The sequence below is a fragment of the Agelaius phoeniceus genome, chromosome 4 (genome assembly GCF_051311805.1).
Source record: "Agelaius phoeniceus isolate bAgePho1 chromosome 4, bAgePho1.hap1, whole genome shotgun sequence".
Taxonomy (NCBI): domain Eukaryota; kingdom Metazoa; phylum Chordata; class Aves; order Passeriformes; family Icteridae; genus Agelaius; species Agelaius phoeniceus.
The window spans coordinates 46011475-46026592 of record NC_135268.1 but is presented as its reverse complement, the minus strand read 5'-3'; the positions used below and the strand labels follow the sequence as shown (position 1 = coordinate 46026592).

At 36.1% G+C, this 15118-nt stretch overlaps 1 protein-coding gene across 2 annotated transcripts in view; it reads right to left on the bottom strand.

Annotated features, from left to right (window-relative positions):
- SGCZ (sarcoglycan zeta) overlaps positions 1 to 15118 on the bottom strand; it is a 394909-nt gene that overhangs the window by 63299 nt on the left and 316492 nt on the right. The gene's annotated exons all lie outside the window — the stretch shown is intronic.

The window sequence follows — 15118 nt, the reverse complement described above, 5'->3', positions numbered from 1 at the left end:
TACTGTCAAAGAAAACAATGAAAGCACTGGAAGGTGAGATCTTGTAACAGAGAGCCCTGATCCACTGCCATGAGTACTTTACAGGTACTGTGAGGGATCAAACTGATGAAGCAAGGAGACAAACACTGTATGTTAAACGCAATCTTAACATTTTTGGAGTCAGTTGGCAGGATGACTACCCAGCTTTCAGCGTCCAACTAGGTTTGAGCTTTTGAAAAATGTTTGCATATATAGGTGTAAGTTTATCCTGTGTTCAAAGCCAGCATGAACAATTCCAAAAAGAATTGAATTTTCCTTCTTGAAGAACGAGGAGCCAGATGCACTCCTTTAGGGGAAGTGCAGATGTGCAGGAAAGGAGAAGAGCTTCTACAGAGAGCCAAGAGAAACAGCGTAAAAAAAAAAAGTGCAAGCTCACCAACCATGCTCTCACTGGAGTGGGGTGAGTGCATGAGAGAAGGAAAAAAATAGGATTGTGACTGCTGCTGCAGAAAGGCACTTTTCTTCCTGAAATCACCTGATAGCACACAGCTCATGGCCTGAAGCTTGCAGAGAGACCATGGGTACTGCACTGCTTCTGGCAGTTTGCTAGCTCTCAGCGTGCTTATGTGTGTTTACCCACCAGCAGGAAGGCATCTGACAGAAACAGCTGGGGATGTGCCTTAGGTAGGAATGACTAAAGGCTAGGAAGATATTTGGGAAATTTATTATATACTTGTTATATTCTTAGGTTCTTCCCTGGGCATCCATTATTGGTTATCCCTGGATTAAGCATGTAAGGTTAAAGAGACCTCATATGTGTGTCTCTTAATATATTGGATCTTGCTGTTCTTGAAAGTTTCTTAGATAAGAAGGAAATTACGTAAGGAGACATAGATAAAGATTTATTTTTACCTGAATGATGCATAATTTCTCTAAAATTTTCTGTACTTTACAGACCTTTCCTTTTTATCCAGAGTTTTCTTGTACAAGAAACGTTCTTCCCAGTTGTTTTCACTATGATCATTAACTTTAAATGATAATCAGTTTCCTGGGAAGCCTGAAATGATTCTGAGATAATTTCAAGGAGTTCAGGTGTATTTAATCTCTCACTGGACTATGCTATGACCTCTCTAACATCCTGCCAATTACCTCTGCTTCACAGATTCTGGCAGATGAAAGAGACTGTTTGGCTTGTCCATTTTTCCAGATAAAAAGATATAATTATCAGTGAGACATTGGGTTCAATTTCACTAGTTTGAGATGAACATGTGATGCAATCAAGGGAGCTTCTGGCAACAAAAGCAGATGTTAAGGACCTTTTTCTCACCACTTGATTTCAGCTTTCCTTATGGTCTTTTGAAAATCATTAGTCCAGGCAACTGCTGCTCTGGGAAAAGCAGTTGTCCTAATAGGCATCTGCAAGGCCAAAGACTTTTAAGGAGCCCTTTTCACTTTTGTTTAGTCACTTCTTGGTTAAAAGTCTTCTCAGTTAGAATAATCTTATCCTTAGCAAGGGAGGATACAGCCATGCCTATTTTTGCCAGTTCAGCAAAGGTTTGGTGACTTCTGCTCACAAAGACTGATCACAGTCTGATCTGAAGGTTTCTTTCCTCTCACCATAGAAAAACACTTAACACAAACCTCAGGCTAAAATCTGCCTCCCAGGTTCTAGTTTTGAAAAAAGAATCTTGGATATCAAATTCTAAAATACAAGATAATGAAAAATTAGGTGAGCCAAGCCTTCTTTCTTCTTCTTTTCTTGTCTTATATAAATGAAAAAAAGAGGGCTGAAGAAGTTAAGAATTTAAATCTATATTCCTCATTTTCTGATGATAAATACACAGCAGCAATCTTAAATATTGGACCAAAGAAAATGCAGTGGCAAAACTCCTATCAATTTAAGAAGTCCAGCATTTCATCCACATTGTTTACCTGCACTTTATTTTATGCAGGAAGGGCCTAAAAACAGAGGTTCAAGGAATTCACAAATAGTCTACTCAGAGGAGCTAGACAATCAGAGAAGACTTAGCTGAAATAAGTGGAATTATTGATCTGTAAGATGAGTACAAAGTGCAATGAATATCACTCATAGGAATACAAACATATATAAAGCATAAAAACACTGGATAATTTTTTCCTCTCCATGACCAGACCTGTCACTCTCTTGATGCAAACTTTAGCTTACAATGATTTGTGATGCCAATTCAAAAATTATGCTGTAGATAACAAAACCCAACAATGTAAGAACATTCTTACAGTTACATAGAGCTTTAATAATGTCAATTGCTAATATTGTAAAATATTACAGAAGGATACTGTCAGGGCCATGAGGGCTCCACCAGCCCTTACTGTCCCTACCAAATGTCCCTGGAGGGACCCATTTCAGTCCAGCCCCACCTGAACTGAACCCTTCTGGTTCATTTTGCTACTGTCTCTCCTCTATATGCCCCAAAGCATTGCAACTTCAAGATTAAAGGTAAATCAGGTTAAAATGTTACAATAGTTACTTATTATCTGAAACAGTTTTACAGCTAGGATTCATAAAAGTAAAAACAAGCTAACTAATTTAGGGGATATTTTCAGAAAGCTTTCTGAAATTTTAATCCAGTTCTAAATACAATGAAACATTTGAGGAAAAAAAGGTTTGGTTTTTAATTTTTTGTGTTTGATTGGTTTGGGGTTTTTTTGAGTAAGAATCACAGTTCAGTAATAAATATCCACTTTTGGTTTTATAATTAGATAAGCATGTAATTGTAGGTATATGAAAGACAGATAGATTAAAATAATTTATAAAATCATTTTACCAAAAAGTATTTTGCATGAGCAATCATAGAAAAACTCTTTTTTAAATTTTTCACAGCTGGTTCAGTTATTTTTTAACATATTTTGGAAAAATTTCATGCATTTTATAAAGTATTCAAATAGGCAATCCCAGCTAATTAGCTCAGATTTGAAGAGTCTTTCCAAAATGAACCTTTTAAATTAGAAACATTTTAAATGGAGAAATTTAATTCCAGTGAGTTTAATAAAACATTGGTTTACTTTAGGTAAGATGGTACACTGTATAATTAAATATATTCCCAAATTATGCTCAGAACACAGATAATTATGACAACACCAGCAACTTTGACACTCAGGAATAGTACTGATATGTCTACATTGTTATAGTGTGAGCAGTGGCTCTTTTATGATTTGATTTCTGTGCTTAGGCAAGTGTAACACTTCAGGTCTCTGGACTTCTACCTGGTGTCACACAGATGTAAAAAGTAATGTAATAAGCAGGTAGGATGAGATCTGCCACACTATCTGCTGGCAGTTTGTAAGAGGATGTAATGCTATATATTCTTTTATTTGAGCCTACCCCCAGTACGGGCAGCCAAAATAATTATGGCAGAACCTTTCTTTACAGGACAGTTCTCAAACGTGCCCTGATACACTAGTGACTCAGAATGACCATTGCATTACCAAGGCACCTTTACAGAAAAAAGAAATCAGTATTAAACTTTGGTTTGCTGAGAAACTCACCATTATCAGACTTTAAGAAATACAGAGAATATGTTTCCTCACTGCTGCAGAGCACCACAGTCTGTTGCTTTAGAGATCATGCTGTAGGTGCCACTGAACAAGTTGATTGTCTGCATCTGGTCAGTGACCCCAACAGAAGAATGAAAAATGTATGAGCTATTTGACCACTCCATAGGAACAAAATGAGAGTGGAAAGAAATAGAAAGTACTGAGCACTCTGGTCAGTGCAGCAGACCAAGGGAGTCAAAGGACAGAAAAGTAGATGTGCAATAACTACAGGGACAACTGCAGTTAAGGCAAATGACAGATGACAAGTGTGAAGAATATCTTGGAGGAATTCAGTGCAAGATGTTTAGAAGAAGGGTAAAGTGTCAGTCAAGAAGGGTAGAAAGTAGAGCAAAGAAGATGTGAGGGTATGGAAAAAACGTTCTGTGGAGTTTATCCATGGTCCAGAACCAGAGCATCAGCATGTTTTAGCAACGTTCCTTGCAAATGGGGAGAGATGGAAGATCTAAAAACCTCACATTTGTAGGTCTTGAAGTCTCAGAGACAGACTTTCTATCATTAAGGTTATTACTAGCCATAAAAAAAACATGAAAAAAAATGCATTAGGAAAGATATGAAAGAAAAATACCTAAAAATTAAAGCAATTGCTGAGTTCTTGAGTACTTAAAAAATTGAAGGCTCCATTAAAACTGTTGGAAGTTTGTACAAGTTTGGAACTGTTAAAACACAAACTAAAGAAAACTATTTTTCATCAGAATATTCCTGTGATATTTTTTCCAAGAATATTTCCAATATTCCATTATACCAATATTTACCAATATTCAGTATTTCCAAGAATATTCTCAAAAGATTCCCAAGAATTTTCCCAAGGGGTCAGGACAGCAGGGACCCCAACACAAGTGTTTTTCAAATAGGGAGAAATGAATATAATCTATTGTCCGAGTTATTCCTGGGCAATTCTGAGCTGAAGAGTTAACATGAGTTTTGGTCCAATTTAATTAGATACTTTTTTTCTTCTTCATAGAAAATGTAGATATTTTTAAAATTCCTGCTTTCCAAAAATAAAGTTTCACATGACATGTTAGTGTTCTTCCTGTCTAATTGTCCTTTCAAACTTGAAAGTCCCAATTTAATTGCTACTAATTACACTTAAAATCACAAATCTGATTGAAAATTTTCAGTAAACACATTTGGACTTCTGCTTTAAGGAAACATTCCAGGTATCTTAAAATTTTGACCAAATGTTATTAAAAGCCTGTATTTCTTCACATGATATTTAAATACCAAGGAGGTTTGGAAAAGCACAAGCAAATAGTTTGAAACAAACAAATTAAACAACTCAGCTGATAGTTGAGGTTATTGATAAGGTTTGAAGAAACACACTTTCTAGATAATTCTTTTTCATCAAAGGATGTTCTCTTGATTCCCAGCCTTTGCTCTGTGTCTGTATCAGCCATGTTATATGCTAAAGGCAATCACAGATATTGACTGACACACCAAATCAAATCCTGACTCACCAAATCTCAGCCCAAACTCAGCTAAACCTACCAAAGTAACATAGATGTACCCAACAAGAATTATACACAGAGTTCCAAGAAGCCACGTGAGCAATGATCACAGCTATAACCTCCAGATAGAAATAACCTACTTGTTTTACTTCCTTGTATAATGTACCATGCAATTTTTATTATGGAGGAATTCAATCAAGCATAGAAAAACATATTTATAAAACAGAAGTAGAAATTGAAATAGCACACAAAAGACATGGCTTTTGTGGAATTGATTTAAACATCAAATAAAATTTAAAATGGGATATAGGTATAAACATCTCAACTAAAAATAAAGCAACACTACATATGTACTTGGAGGAAGCTTGTTAAATGCCTAAAGCTCACGACTTAGTCATTAAACTTGTGACACAAAAAGTGAAACTATATATTACTGAACTGCAAAGCCCCCAAAGCCTTAATGGACACAAATGTAGAAAACCAATGTAAGTCTCAAAATCCGAAACAAAAACATTAAGGGTGGAATCACTGTACTTCACTCCTTTCAAACCTGTCAAAGTTCTTGTGGTGTGGGTGTATAACTTATTGAAAGGATTTTTGTCATTTAAGTTATGCTCAATGGTAACCAACAATTCATTGCTCTATTTTCAGCCTTGGAAATTAGTCTCTCAGTTCTTGTATGTATGCAAGTATTGACCACACTATACCATCACAGTGAAACAGGACTGTCTTTCCTATGCTGTTTTTAACTTAAAATGCTACAACATGAAATATAGCAACAATTGACACCAGGAAGAGGATGAAGCTATTACAGGAAAATTGATATAAATCAAAGTATATTCATGCTTTTGAAAGCTATTTCCCAACACTCCTTATTGAGTGAGAATTTCTCTAATTATTTTAGATTAAGTAGCTGAGAGAAGAAAAACCACCAAAACCCCCTCAATATGCTGTAGTGAGTGATCTGATAACCTGGATATTTTTAAATCATTTACAAGATTTCTTGTTTCTGAGATGCTTATGAGGAAAGTGTGTCGACACCTGCTCACTTGATCTATGTCAAGAATTATACCTCATTTTTGCTTGGCAATAAATGGAAAAACTGATAAAATTGAAAGAAATAGTCAAAATAAGTTTTTTTTCATTATATTTATCCATTTCTATGGAAAACCTGAAATAAAGTTCTGAAAAATATGAACTCTTCAGCAAATCAATAGGTTCCGGGTTCCTCTTTTGTAGTGCCTTGCAGACACAGAGAAAAGGACTACATGAAAATAATATTTCCATCAGCAGTTTTTATTTCACTAGGATTTCTTTGACAGATCTTTTCAAATTCTAAAGCTGAAGAAGAATAAACAAATTCTAAAGAAAGTTTAGGAAACAAGGAAAAATTTTAGAGATACGTAAATTGTAGCAGAAATCTGGAATGAAGCTTATAGCTCAAAGCAGAGAAGAAAGACTTGCTGTTAAACAAAAAGTATTAGAAAGTCTTTAATGCACATTAAAATGAATATGTTAAATAAAATTGTAAGACAAAAAAGGCAAGATGAGTCATTAAAACTTTAGTTAGAATAGTTTTTTTAGGTGAATATTAAACCTATTATTTTATAGAATTATTCTATAGGTGGCAACTTATATGACTAAGTGATAGCACTAGTATTAGCAACAGCTTTAACAGAAAAAATCAGAGAAGTTAACTGTATTTTTTGTTTCTGCATGTAGCTCTCTTATTTTCTACAATATTATATTTCCTTTATATTTCCTGATAAGCCTTCCTTCAAGCACAATCACTGACTGCTGGATCCCAATTACCTCAGCAAAGCTTTCTGCATTGCTAGTTATCTCTACTGCTCCTGTGTTAAATAACCAGAAGCAAACACATCTCAAATGAACTTTGAAACCCTTAGTGAACAGAGGGGAAATTATTATTGTCACTTTACTGGGCCTTCCACTGCACACACCCATTACAATTGTTTGGTGCTTTCAGGCTGCATTATTGCACTTTGTTGAGACAAGAACTATCAATTAGGTGGACGATTAGCATAAGATACAACAAGGCTTTGATCAAGGCATCAAAAGGAATGAGTAAGAATGGCAATTACAGGAATTACAGATAATTCACTGATTTTCTAACCAGAACAAGAAGGCCAAAGAAGGTGTAACTCCCCCTAATAAAGATCGTGGAAAACTGCTAACAATGGATGAGGAGAAGGCTGAGAATTCCTGAGGGAACTGGCTTATGTCGTTGCCAAACCACTCTCAATGATATTCAAAAAGTCAAGGCAGTCAGGTGAAGTCACAGGTGACTGTAAAAAGGGAAATGTGCTTATTTTTAAAAAGGGTAGAAATGAGGATGCTGAGAACTACTGACCTGTCAGACTCACATCTGTGCCTGGGAAGATCATGGAACAGATCCTCCTAGAAGCTGTGCTAAAGCTCATGGAAAACAGGGAGGTGATGAGATAACCAGCACAGCTTTATCAAGGGAAAGTTCTGCTTGACCAAACTAGTGGCCTTCTCTGATGGAGTGATTACAAGGGTCAAGAGTGACAAGGGAAGGACCACAAATGTCATTTATCTGTAAATCTGTAAAGCCTTTAACACGGTCCCTCAAAACTTCTTTCTTTCTAAATTGGAGAAAGATGGATTTGATAAGTAGACTGTTGAGTTGGTAAGGAATTTGTTGGATGATCACATCCAAAGGCTGGTGGTGAACAGCTCCTGAGGGATATCAGTGATATGTTGTATCATTTTGGGGTCTGTATTGGGACCAACACTGTTTTAATGTCTTCATCGATGAGAAAGTGGTTGAGTGCAGCCTCAGTAAATTTGCAGATGACCCCAAGCTGAGTGGTTTGGTTGACACATATAGAGGATGGGATGCCATTCAGAGGGACCTGAACATGCTTGAAAAGGGGGCCCATGGGAATCTCACACAATTTAACACACCCAAGTGCAAGGTGCTGCACCTGGGTCTGTGTGACCTACAGGTATCAAGAGAGGCTGGGGATGAAGAGATCCAGAGCAGCCCTGCTGAGAGGGACTTGAGGGTGCTGTGAGAGGCTGGACTTGACCCAGGCATGGGCACTCACAGCCCAGGAAGCCAAACGTGTCCTGGGCTGCATCCAGAGCCCCGTGGGCAGCAGGGGAGGGAGGGGATTCTGCCCTTCTGCTCTGGTGACACCCCACCTGGAAGGAACTTTGTGTCCAACTCTGGGGTCCCCAACACAGGAAGGATATGGAGCTGCTGGAGTGAGTCCAGAGAAGGGCCACCAAGATGACAAGAGGGATGAAGCACCTTTCCTATAAGGAAAGGCTAAAAAATTTGGTGTTCATCCTAGAGAAGAGGTGACTTTGGGGTTACCTAATTGTGACCTTCCAGTATACAAAACAAGCCTACAAGAAAGAGAGAGAGGGATTTCTTACAGGAGTATGTAGTGATAGAATAAAGGAGAGTGGCTTCAAACTGAGAGAGAGTAATTTTAGATTACATAGTAGGAAGAAATTCTTTACTATGAGTGGTGAAGCACTGGTACAGGTTGCCCAGAGAAGTTGTAGATACCCCAGCCCTGGAAGTGGCCAAGGCCAAATTGAATGAGGCTTTGAGCAACCTGATCTAATGGAAGGTGCCCCTGCCTGTGGCACAGGGGTTGGAACTCTATTATCTTGTACGTGCCAGGACTGAAATCTTCCGATGCAATAATCTTTGCATCTTATTGCAAAGGTGTCAGCATCTGTTCTATCAGCTTCTAAGCAAGAAATTCAGTCCAAACTTGTCTGTGCAGCAATTTTTTCATGAAAGCAACTTCTGTGGTATTATCGAGAAAATTCAATTTTGACTGTCCAGCTAGAAAAGTCAGATAGCTTTCCATGTGGTCTGGCTGTAAAACAACAAAAGCTAATTTTTAGCTGTTTTACTTATGGAACCATTACTTACACCCTTCTGTACTCCCTGCAGACAGTCACAGTCTTCTTTTCAGGACCACTGGTACTTGCATCCCTGATGTCTCCTATTTTCTCATAAGAAAGGATCTGTCTCATGATTTCTTATCATTTTCTCTTCTTGATCATTAAGCTTCCCTAGGTGATAATGGACTATAAAAACTCTTTTCCTCCTCCTTTCTTTACTATGCACCATTCCTGATTCTGTGGTTAAGGCTGCTCTGAATTTCCCTGGGGAAATGATATCTGCTGGTAACTTCTCACCTGAGGGAGGAGAGTGTGGTTTTCTCATATTGAAAGACAACCATAAAATTCTCTGTTAACAATCATTGCTGAAATAAAAAGGAATGAAGATGTTTCATACCTTTTGGATGGTACAGCATCCTCAAGTTTTGAATAGTATACAAACAGCTAATAAGTAAGTCTGAACAGCCTTTGCTTCCCAATCCTCCAGACAGGCCCACAACAAGATCTTAATCCGACTGCTTATTTTTTAACAAAATATGCATTTTCTATCACTATAGGGTATGAACAATCAATAGAAAATGCTACATTATCTTGAAAACAACAAGTGGAAGAGACTATTTTAAGATTAAAACCACCAAATATCTCCTACATATCATGCATTCACCCTTAATCCTTACACATAATCTAGAATGTGACCTTGAAAAGTATTATCTCAGGTTTTGCCATTCAATATTCTTTAACGTTGCAAAATGTTTAATAAGTAGCTTTGATACTGGTATGACACAAAGTTGGCCAATATGTGAGCTCAGAATTTGTTTCATGTCTCCTCTAAAACTTGTTCTCTTTGGAAAGGAGATATTCATCCCCACACTTATTGTAGGACATATCTTGCTGGTTCAATAAATTGCCTTTCTGTTAGGAAATTTGCCTTGAGACTTGCCCATCACAGACTAAAACAAGTCACAGGACCTATTCTGAAGGTCAAAATTGAGGAAATAAAATTCTGTAGAAAGGATTATGGTTCAGGGAAGGCTGTGGCATATGCTCCTTCAAGGAAGCATATTATTTCCCAGTGGGAACTGCACTATTGTCAACTTTGCCATTGAGATAATTGCCACCTTTTAGTAACACAGATCTTTTCCAAAGGATATAATTAACAACCTGACTTTCATTTCAACTATGTAGCTATTCAGAATATATTTCTGTTTCAGTAACTGGGTAATTTTTCCACACCAAACGTTTTTCACTGCAGATTTTAAAATACTAAGGAAAACTTCTCTCTTACAAAGACTACATCAAATACAGATTCATGACTGCACTTTTTCACAGATAACATTTAGACTGAAAAAACATTAGAAATGCCATGGATCTGGAGCACTTCTGCAACCTGCAGAATGAATCAATAGAGTCCCAAAGACTGAATTCCTTTTAAATTCAAGATCACTGAGCAATATGAGAAATTAGAAATGGTTGTATTTCCTCAGTAACAGTGGTAAACTGCCAAAAAGATGTCATTCTGGCTTGCATTAGTGTTTGACTATTTTTCATGCTTCTGCATACACAAAGCTGGGCACACAGCATACCAAAAAATTGAGAATGCTTTCTGCTTTTTTTTTTCATTGTTGGCACAACATTAGTTTTAATATTTTATGTTGTACTTCAATCAGCTAGTCAAGCTGTCCTAAATGTAGAGATCAAACAGTTCCAGGTGATTCTGTACCAGAATTTTATACTAATTGTCAGTATAAACCATTATACTTAACTTTCCATTGTAATCTTATAATACTATTCTATAAATTTATAAATTTACAAATTTATTTTATTCTGTAAAATATATCCAGTGTGCCTTAGTTATTTTCAGTGAAGCTTGAGATGCTAACTTGTTTTTCGTCACATTTATCCTAAGAGGCAGTGAAAACAGTTCTGGTTTGTGTTTTCAGCTCTGACTTTTGAACAAAGGTAATGAACAAAACATAAACTTGGTTAGTACATCTCATAGAATGGTTCCTGTAAAGAATAAAGTCTTTGGTTTAGAACTGTCAAAGTGTTTAAATGTATGAAAACTATGTGAAAGTCCAAATGCACTCTAAAACTGTATAAATAATATTTTTATAATAAATTTAAAAATACATTAACAGTGCACTTTTAAAAGAAATTCTTGAGGACCCTAAACACCAAACAATTTTTTCTTCCCTGAATTTTTTCAGGCCTTCTAGGATTCTAGAGATTCATGCACATTTAAAACCACTGTGACCTTAAATATTTAACCCTTAAACTCAGTCCTGCAATTCAACAATTCAAATAAAATTAAGAAAATTTTTCATAAGAACTTAGTTTATATTGAACTAAGATACTGTTCAGTCTACTAATTAACATTTTAATAAATATTAAAACTTATAAAATTCCTATTCTTAGTATTATAATCAAAGCAATGTCTTCCTATTTGATTCTAATGTGCAATGAAAATAATTTACTAGTTTTTCATATAATCAGGTTTAATTCTTTTAACTTATTTTTAGCACTAAAACAAGCAAAACAAGCTGATCTATATTTTTAGGGCTATTTTTACCAAGCTTCCTCAGACAAAATCTTTCCTGTGAGTAATAGACTTTAATAGAATATTTGGTGTAGGGAAGTGGCTTAGTGACTCCTTTTAACAAAGATTACTGATGCAAATGACCATTTTTCAGAATTTTAAGGACAACGTATACTTAAAGAGGTAATAAAAGTGCTATAGAGATGATAATGAAGATTGGAAAAGTCCTCAGAATTTTAAAGATAATTAAAACCAGATACTGAACATCTCTTTGCAGTGCTTTCAACAATGTAAGACTGAATTTTCAGATCCTTCCAGACCAAGTAAGAATAATGAAAGAAATAGTGGTTTACCTTCTCTCAGTATACAGTTTTGTTTTTTCCATCTTGGCTAAGGAAAAGCATTCATCCCATCACTCAAATGAACTGGCTTACCGAAGAATGTAAACAGACAATAGCAAAAAATAGAATTTTGATTGTTTATTAAGACAATTTAAAACAACAGCTCAACTAAGACAACTAAAGTGATTGAACTGACAGAGGTAAGAGGGAAGTTCTGCAGTAGTGGATGGGGTTGACCAGCTAGGAGTAGGAAAGAGCAGAGACTTCTTAAACAACGTTTGAGCATAGAGACATATTTCTCTGCCAAAGGACCTAATGTGCAACTGTGTTATAGTCTTCCAATATTTATATAATTTCTATCCAAATGATTATGGCCAAAAGAGAGAAACTACATCAGAACTTCTGCAAAATGTGACCATGCATTCATTGTCACATTCATTAAGAATTTAAACCAGATTCAGACAGTAAAGAGACCAACAAGAATTGATTTGAAAGACTCCAGTTTCCCTTCAGATAAAAATATACAACATTAATTATCCCAATAATAATTCCTTGCTTTTATACAGAGTTGACATTTATAGTTAAGTCCTTATAGACTCTAAAAACCACAATTTTGTTCAAAAATAAATTTTAAATAATGAATTGCAACGACTTTTGTGCTAAATCGCAGCACTTTCTTTACAAGACAATCTGTCCCATCAGTCAACCCAGGTCCTTTTGGACTCTTAACAGATTTATAAATGCCCTTAACTGGTAACTGACTGTGTGACAATTCTTCTCCCAAATGGGATGTTTCTTTTGTTTTTACTTTATCTGTTTTGCCATGGAATTATGTAGATGATTGGCACACTGAGTACAGGAGTTTGCCAGCCAAAAAGTGGAAAGTAATTTCAAGTCAAGTTTTGTAAGAAGTTCTCACTCTGCTGTTAAATATTCTTCCCTGTAAAAAAATTATGAAACATCTATTTGGAAGAACAGATTTGCCATCATTGGCAAACATAAAATCTTTTAAAGAGAATCCTAGCTAACTTATGCAGTATTTCAAGACAGTATTTTAAATTTTTCCTTTAATCAGTCTTGCTCTTCCATTTGTCAATGCCATGGAGGTGGGGGAGGAAGGTTAAGTGCATTATTTCAAGAATACAAGAAAATATTATCTGATTAAATGTCAATCTAAAAAAAAAAAGCTAATTTTAGATGTATATGTGCTAACCTATAACCTTTCTATAAGAAAATTTGTATTATTAAATTTTCATCCTCTGGAAATGCTATATTTATATTACATTTTAAATTTAACAACCTTTAACCCAGTGTGGTAACTTTTCAGCAAGTAATGGAAGACATTTGTGTATATATAGATGATATAATGGATGAATTAACTTGCACCGGGAGACCTTGGAATAAAATAATGAATGTATAATCATGCATGTATCTTGAAAATTGTTTTGGTTCCTCTAATAATATGACAAGAATTCTACATTACATACTCCAATATCAGCTTGATACCCTGAATTTTTTCAATTCTCTTGTTCAGTAACTTCATTTCATTAAAAATCAGATTTGATCAAACACTTTTTAAATTTTTATTTCAGTCGGCAAATCTCAAACCGCTATGACTGAAAGAAAGCCCAGGGGTGGGATCCAGCTGCACAGGGACTCCCCAAGGTTCAGGAGCCTCATCATGACCCTTGGCAGCCAACCAGGCCAGGAGGGCCAGTGCTGTGAACAACCAAGAGAGATTTAAGTGTCTCCAGGGTATGCAGGCAACCAGGAGCACAGAAAACGGGAGCTAGGCAAACAGGGGAACATCAGTAAGGGAGTGGCACAGCAGTTTGCCCTGTGCTCTTCAGTTTTCATAAGTGACTTGGACACAGGACTTGAATGGATTCTAAGTAAATTTGCAGACAATACAAAACTGGGAAGATTTGTTGACTCCCTTGAGGGCAGGGAGGCCCTGCAGAGTGACCTTGATAAATTAGAGGATTGGGCAATCACCAACCATATGAAGTTCAACAAAGAACTGCACCTGGGATGGGTAATCCTGGATGTATGTCCTGGGGAATGAGAGGCTGGAGAGCAGAACTGTGAAAAGGGACCTGTTTATATTGGATATCAGAAAAAGGTTCTTTACCTAGAGGGTGTTTGAGCACTGGAAAAGGCTCCCCAGGGAAGTGGTCACATCATCAAGCCTGACAGAGTTCAAGAAGTGTTTGGAAAATACTTTTGGGCACGTGGTGTAAATCTTGGGGATGGTCCGGCGCAGGGTCAGGAGTTGGACTCGATGATCCTTGTGGGTCCCCTCCAACTCAGCATATTCTGTCATTCTGTGATTAATAGTGCTAACAATTATGAAATGCAATGCTTTAATCTATCTATAAAAATAAACACCCCAAAAAGTAGAACTATACATCAAATGGGGGAAAATCACAACAGAGTTAGTTTTACTTCATCACACTAATATTAGCTAGTGGATTTTTTTCTAACTAATAAAATTACAAAAGCCATAATAAAGCACAGTTGCATTTCCCAATTTCCTGAGCTTGAATTTCATCATTTTTTTCCTGCACAGACATCAGCAAATAGACCTCTGTCAGCCAAAAGCTGTGAATGCTAGTCATCTATCAGTTTCTTTTTTGAGACTTTAGCATAAAACAGTATTTTAACAGTATGCTCTCTCTAGGTCAGCACTTCTGAAGTGTCAAAGATCCTGAGGGAAAAGAAGAATTTTAGTTAGGAAAAAATCTACCCTGAGTCAGCGTCTGTCTAGTTTACAGTGTGAAAAGCTCAGCCAAAATTTTTATAAGAGAATGTAAAAGACAAGGAAAAATGTAGCCATAACCCATATTATCATCCATAATTTTATGTCTCATAGTTATACAAAAGGAATTCTAACAACAGAAGAAGACTAGTTCAAATTTATATAAAGGGAAATGGAGATTGTCAAAATCTGTGATATTCCCACTGTGTCACAGGGACAGAGTTCATTTTTTGAGCTTCATTTTTTTACAAAATCAGGAACGAGACATTCAGTTTCATTATCTTTATCTGGACATATTTTTATATACCAAACTGATAAAAAATATTAAGTATCTTCCAAAATCAGGGAGGCTGTATTTTTCAAATATAGAATTCCCAGCAGTATAAATAAAAAAGCAAACTAATGAAACACTTTCCCATATAATTGTCTTCCATGTTGCTTTGATATGATGCTCCTTTTAAAGGCCCTAGCTAATTCCTCAACAAACAGTCAGGGACAGAGTGACAGCTTTTAAACTTGCATTCCTTCAGGAGCACAACACCTTTTTATGTCATGT